The 7,402-nt window shown below is 40.5% G+C and overlaps 1 pseudogene; it reads right to left on the bottom strand.

The window, feature by feature from the left end:
• Nucleotides 1-2,928: 2,928 nt before the first annotated feature.
• Nucleotides 2,929-3,713, bottom strand: LOC103556835 (UPF0669 protein C6orf120 homolog; annotated as a pseudogene).
• Between the last annotated feature and the right edge of the window lie 3,689 nt (nt 3,714-7,402).

The following is a 7,402-nucleotide window of genomic DNA, read 5'->3' as shown; positions in this document are numbered from 1 at the left end:
TCCACACTAGCTCATTAACAATTGTAGTGAGTCTTGACATCACCGAGTTATCTACTCAGTCTCTAACAGCTCCACTTTCTGCCTTGTCTTCTTACTTCAGAGGGTGCAAACCAGGCCCAATGGCATGTATATTTCCTGGACCCCAAGTTGGATCTACATGGTGTTTTAGGGGTGAAAATATGAGCCAACACTAAAAAAGGGAAGACTTTATAGATATATCTAGATTTCTATCTTCTCTTGAAAATGGTGGAAATCTAGCAAGACTGGATCCAAATTTCCCCAAGGTACCAATTGGCCAGAGTTGAGTATCTGCTATTCTCTTTAGGGAATATCTGTACTTTTCACTTTTCCACAGTCTCCAGCACTCCCTACAGTTGCCCCCTGCTAAGGCTCAGTGTCTCTCACCAATCCTGATGGTGCTTATGTGTTTGTTTTTCTTACAGCCTGCATTTCTCATTATATGACTTTCTTGGCCCGTGTAAGCATTTGAGTTTGCAAATTCCCCTACTTCACATAGCATTTTATTAAAAAAATCTTAGCTTTGGGAGTTTTGGTAAGGATAATCCAATTAAATAGCTAATAGTATTGTATTAATATCATTGATTTCCCTTAACCCCTGTCACAGTTCAATACGATTCCTTTCGCTGTCTTTTCCTGGCTTCTAATCTCACTTTCTTTACACAATAAGATGCTGCCTCCTGGGTAAGTTCTAGGCTTTACCAGCTTCAAATCTCTTTGTATTATTGTCAAGTCAAATAAACAAATGAGCAAATCTGACTTGTCCACTAGAGTTTTCCAGCTGGATATCTTTAAAGACAAAGACTGTGAGTACTTCAAAACAAAGAGAAAAATCACTGTAGTGAATGGTTTCTGAGTTGGGAGACCATGATGATTTTTCAAAGGACAGACTGAATTTTTACATAACCTATAATAACATTCATTTCACTCTCTCCCCGATGTTATCGGGTGTACTATGGCTGGCAAATCATTATTTGATGGTGTGAGATAAAGATAACTTTCCAGTTTTCAGGTTTGGAATGAGTAATAGAAGTTGCCATTTAAATGTCTCTTTCTGGTTAGCTCTATACTTGGTTACTAACAGGTGGTGAAGATAAACTGATTCCACTGTTACTGCCTTTCTTTAGTCAGTTTAAAATATTGATGAGGAACTGGTTGTTGGAGTGCTGAATCCCTGTGTGTATTTATCTGAGGCCTATCTGCTTGTCCGAATCCTTACATCTGTATGCAGGTTTACAGTGTCCAAGGCAAGGCAGCTTCTGCTAATTTGCTTTCAGTTGCCTGTTTCCTGCTGTGCTCCATCAAGGACTGGATGAGACCATCAGTCTGCCTTCCCGGTGCAGAGTGCTCTTGGTACCACCCTCCAGCATCACTTCCCTCCACCGCTCACTCTGTTGGACAGGTGTGATGCACTGAAAGCCTTCAGCCACCTCAAGGCCCTCTATCTTCAGGACGGCTTAGTAGCTTCTATGTGGACTGTTTCCTGCTGAGACCCCGTGCTCTGCTGTGTTATTACTCAATTGTGTGTGGTGAAGACATTCTCCCTTCCTTTTGACATTTCAGAAATGCCATTTGATATGATAACTGACGTTGTCATTTTTGCTAAAGCAATTTACAAAAGGTATGTTACTTTTCGATTCCTGCTTTCTCCAGGGATTGTCGCTTGCACATTGGAGCGCTTTCTCTTCTCACATGAAGACTGCTGCCTGCAACACTCTGTGAAAATGAACGATAACACTCTCAAAGTTTTTGAAAGGATTTCTCTAGAATAGAATACACACATATATTGATGACTTCCAAATATTTAAAATACGTATTTTGCAAAATTCATTTACAATGAAGGGAAAAAAAGTGATTCATGTAATTCCCCCTCCCAATTTTTGACCTAATTCATTTCTGGATAATGATTTTGAACAGAATCATAAAGATGGCGTAGCTTAATCAAAGCTTGCATATTTATTCCTGAAAATTGAATTTATACCAACCAATTATCCTACAGAAGACAACGAGTCATCCATTTGAACTTTCTTTGTGATTTCTATCTCAATGCTTCAAAGAGAAATAACGCTCTTGCAGGAATCCTTTCTTACCTTAGAAACACTAGGATTCACTCAATATGATGATGCATCCTGGCAATTGAAAGTGTTTCCACCTCAGAAATCAACTCCTCACATTTGCTTAACCCTCTTCCTTGCACAGGCCAGATGCCCATCCTCCAGTTCCTACCCACTGGCTTTCTACTGGGACCTTCCTGTCCCTAAAAATGCAGATTGGGTAAGGAGTTACCATAAGAGGATTTGAGAACTCAGGGAAGACATAGTTGTAAGTCATTCACTCACATGCAGATCCAGACTAAACGTGAAGCCGTTCACTGACTAGGACTTTGTACAATTGCAGTGAATTAGACAAAAATAGCATTTGAGTTGGGAAAAAAAAGTCTGTTGACTTTTGTTCACCATTGAAACTAATTGAGGGTCATCAACTAGGCCAGAAAATTCTAAAAGGGAAATATAAATTATATAATTTGTTGCTGTAATCTGACATTCTAAAGACAAGAAAAAATGAAATCAGAAGGCCTGAAGATTGTGGGGCTGCTTGTCATTCAAACTTCTCAACATGACTTGCTTCCCTGGCACTGTTGACCGGGTCTATGTTCCTGCTTTTCCCTGGTTTGCTTCATCTTATTTCTTACCTTCCCATCATTCTCTCTCTCTCTCTCTCTCTTTTTCTTTCTGGGAGGGAGGCTTTTCCTGTTTTGGGATAACTGAGACACACATTGGGATAACAATGTATATGGCTTTACTTTTCCATCCCCCAACTAGAAAAGGTAACCAGAATTCCACCCAGGTAAACGTGGCCGCAATCAAGCTCACAGATTAAGGGTGTTTACTCCAGAGTATGTTCAATGAATCAAAAAAGAATTTCAAGCCCCAGTTTCAAAACACTAAAAATCTCATCCAAAGAATGAACTCTTCTTCTTGAGATGCATCGTGTGGAGCATAAGCATGCTTACGACTCGTATCTGGACCATCAGAATAAGCAGTCTCACCAAATGGATTCTGTTTGATTGCTCTATCTTAAGACACTTTCATTTCAAATTCACTGTCAGGGTGAGATGGATGTCCACAGAATCCTATTTCCCACAGGGCATTGGAAATGCGCTTGTATAAAAACACTGTCCTGGCCACGGGTGACAGACTGTAATTCATAGTCATCACAACTCGGATGGAGGGTGCGATCAGAGACATACAGATTTGCATTACCTTTCAAGCTCTGCATCCTAAGAATTATCTTTCTCTAATAACCTCACATAGCTATAATTCCCAGCTCCTGGTAATCCTAACAACATGCAGAAGGATCAGTTTTCCTGGAACTTCCCCTTCTTCAGAGGAATTCACCAAGGATATAGCTTGAGATGCTCTGAAAAGTGCTCTTCCAGGGAGCTGCCACGGCTGGTGATGCCTGGTGCAGTAACTTGCTGCTCTGTGAATGTTCAGTGCTCCCACAGGGGCGGTGCAACACCAGAAGCATCGGGGCCAGGGCTGGAGGGACTTTCGGGGCCCTCTCTCTGTTTTTTCTTTCTTATCTTCCTCTTCAAAGCCATAAGGACTGAGGTGGGCTTGAGGGAACTGCCACAGCTGGAGCCCAGAGAGGGGGTTGAACTGGAGTGGGGGAAGTATGCAGGTGGGGACCATGTCTCCTTCTGTTGGATCTGGGGGAATTGTGTCTCATTTATAACCAAGAGAAGATGGAAGATGTGATGCTTCACGGCATCTGAGGTTAGGACTGAAAAGTTAAGGTAATTTCCACCTTGCTCTCTGGAATACTCAAGCTAGAACTCTGAGAAGCTCTGTGAATGGTCTCCCTGCCCTGATGCTGCCATATTGTGAGGAAGCCCAAACTAGGGCACGTTGAGAGACCACATGGTGAGGCTCTGAGTTACATGAAGAGGGAGGAGGTAGAGAGAGAAAAAGAGAGAGAGATGCTGGGGAGGAGGTCTGGCCCCATCTGCTCTGCCTGCTCCTCCAGGCCCATCCTCCATCTGATTGCAGCCACATGAGATATTTTAAGCTGGAAATGCCCAACCAAGCCCTTTTCAAATTTCTGACCCAAAAAATAAGTGAGCAAAATGAAATGGCTACTTTCAGCCCTTGAGTACTGAGGTAGTTAGCTACACAGAAATGGATATCCAGTGCAATGGGCTTGGTGAATTGACTAAGAATTGAGACACTTGGGACCTGGATGTGGTTTGCCTGCTCTGACTCTGCATAGGACACTCTCCTTCTCACGGGTTTTATTTCTTATTTGTAAGCAGATCAAAAAATTCATTGTTATATCTCCTTATAAGAGTGTCTTGATTTACTCCAAATGAGATGATGTACCTCTGAGAAAAGTGGAAATTGTTAGGTAATACAACAGTATTTAAAAATTTCTACAGAAGAAAGAAAAGAGTGAAATAGAGGTATTTAGGTAGGTGATCTCAGAAGAAAACTGAATGAAATTAAATTTGGGATGTGCGGTATAGGAAGGAGCATTCTATTCTAACGCCTTGTTGACACTGTTGTTTACTACAGCTATGTTATTACTGTTACCGTTATTTCTGAGAGGCAGTAAGATGACTCTCCAGCCGGCCTGTCTGGCTTTAATCTTGGCTGCGTCATTTACTAACCTGTGATGTTGGGCAAATTACTTAAGAAATGCGTTATTTAGTAGATGCTAACTATGAATACTGTGGCTCCTCCTGTAAGCTTTCCAGCTATTATTATCCCTCTGGCCCTCGCACACCGTTCTTTGCCTACCTTAGCCTTATTTGTCTTCTGGCACGTGGCTCAGGCATCTTACTTCTGAGTGGGACCTCCCCCCGCTGGCCTCATTTCCACATGACTTGTGCTCCAATGGCATTTATTCAGATGTGTTGTCCGCTGTGGACTTTCTTGTCACCCTGGCTGGAGTGTGACCCCTCAGGAAAGAGAGCACATCCATCTGCCTGAATCTAGTGCCTCAGACAGAGTAAGGCAAGAAGAAGGGAAAAACATGTGAATCAGTGAAGGAGTGAATTATGCATTTGCTTTAAACCACAAATAATGCAAATTTGGAAACTGTTGGAGGCAAGATGCTTCTAAAACTGCTTAAATGCGATGTAAATTATCCTTTTCTGATGAATAATGTGGCAGTTTGCTTGATTTGCCATAGGTTTAAAAAAGAAGTTGCAAGGGTCTAGAATTTTAATGGAAAGTTTCGTGGCATTTTTCTAGCCTTCTTCATATCCAGGCAGCAGAATCTGATAACTATAATTTAAATTTTCCTGTGTTTTGTGAAAGTCAACCTATGCAGAGGTGGACTTTCCATGGAGTTAAAGAAGCTCCGGGCCCCCATAATGAGTCCACGTGGTCATACGCTATGAATATTTTTCAGAAGGGACATAACCACACTGGTTAAGACCGCTGTTTCTTTTTCCTTCAACGCCCCTGCCTCATAGCCCTGCTGGTGTTGAGAGGCTGAAGGAGTGTCTGGGCCCTGGCCAAGGGGAAGTTAAGTTGGTAATATGCCATTTGAATAGTGATTTGGAAAGCCATTTTAGAATGTTCCAATAAAGTAAGAAATTCCAGACTTCTGTTTTCTGAACTTAAAGGGTCCATTTTCTAGTCATCTTTAAACTTACTTACAAGAGAACTGAGAGGAAAAATCCAGATAAAAATCAATAGAACATGAAACAAAAACAATAAATAGGAGCAGTAACATCTATAGAAATTATTCTCACATTGAAAAGTAAGTTGTATAAAAATTTTTCAGGTCTACTGAAATAGTAATTTACCAAAAGGAAGTGGTAAGTTTCTAATAGAAGTATTGAATAGTAATTTACAATTAGTTACTCTACAAGAAACCATAAGACACCCTGAAATTTTTGCAGTTTATAGGTGAAAGAAGTTGATAGTGGTTTCCCAAATTTGACAAGAAATCTAAAAAATTTACTGATACTATCAACAAAAATTTACTGATGTTATCAACAAAGAGTTGTGAAGCTGGAAGGAACTTTTCTAAGTTATGACTAAGAAAAAAACTCGTTTTGATGACCCGTGCTAGAGGGAAGACTGAATTATCTTTTTACTATCTCTAGAAAATTATGTCACAAAATCATTCCCATAAAGTAGCAAGTAAAGAACAGGTAAGTAAAAAACGTGAGAAAATGGTGTTAGGTATGTCAGGCAGTCCATATATGTCACATACTATGGATTCTTCTGGAATTTGTAATGTTTGTGGGATTTGTCAGCTTTATAACATTTCTAATTGTTTTGATTTCTCTTTCCCAATACATCGTGACTTTCATATTTGTATTTTACATTTTTGTTCATAAAGTAGAACCTGAAACCATATAAGCATCAGGACCCCCAAGCCCTAGTTCTGCCCCTCGTGTACCTACTTTACTTGTCTGCCCTATGTCGGATTCCTGATGTCTGTGTTTCTAGGGCACTGTCTAAGATCCATGAATTTGAGAGACTTCACATCACTGCACAGTCTCTAGTTAATTGGTTGTTAATTTTAATTTAAACCTGCGTGAAACATCTTTCACCTCTCTTCTAAAGGAGATTTCTATTTTTATCAGTGTTGACTACACATCTTTTAAAAGGCAGCAGTGATCAAGGAAGAAAGAAGCAAATGTAACATACGGAAATTGGGTTGACGTGTATTTAAAACGATGCATATGTTATAGGAACTTGAAGATTGACTCAACTGGATGGCCAATAGCACTCACAAAGACTTCAAGTCACAGAATATGCTATTTGCTCTGCCTGTCTGCCTACTGAGCAGCCATCAGTTTGATACACTTGAGGTACTGAGCTCCAGATTTTAGGAGTCTACAAGACTTTTGGAAAGATTAATTTTCCTCAGCAAATGATTTAAAACTTTGGTAGGAAAGAAGTGATAAGATTTGAGCTTATTTTGAAGGTAATCGTCTTTTTTGGTAGGGTGAGTGTATAAATTCCAAAATAATATGGTAGTTATTGCCATGTAAGCTCATTCGTCATTTTGGAAGGAAACTCACCAATAGGTCTTTGTATGATCAATAGTTTGCTTCTTTTTTAATTGGCACCTTCACTAACATCTGTTGCAAATCTTCTTTTTCTTTTTTTTCTTCTTCTCCCCAAAGCTCCCCAGTACATAGTTGTATATCCTAGTTGTGAGTGCCTCTGGTTGTGCTGTGTGGAACGCTGCCTCAGCATGGCCTGATGAGCGGTGCCATGTCCGCACCCAGGATCTGAACCAGTGAAACCCTGGGCTGCCGAAGTGCAGCGCATGAACTTAACCACTTGGCCATGGGGCCAGCCCAGATCAATAGTGTTTTAACAGTGGAGGTAGTTTGTCTTGAAAGAGTAGAACAAAC

This window comes from Equus przewalskii, chromosome 30 (genome assembly GCF_037783145.1).
Source record: "Equus przewalskii isolate Varuska chromosome 30, EquPr2, whole genome shotgun sequence".
NCBI classification, from domain to species: domain Eukaryota; kingdom Metazoa; phylum Chordata; class Mammalia; order Perissodactyla; family Equidae; genus Equus; species Equus przewalskii.
Note: the sequence above shows the minus strand (reverse complement) of the source record. Positions and strands in the feature narration are given on the sequence as shown.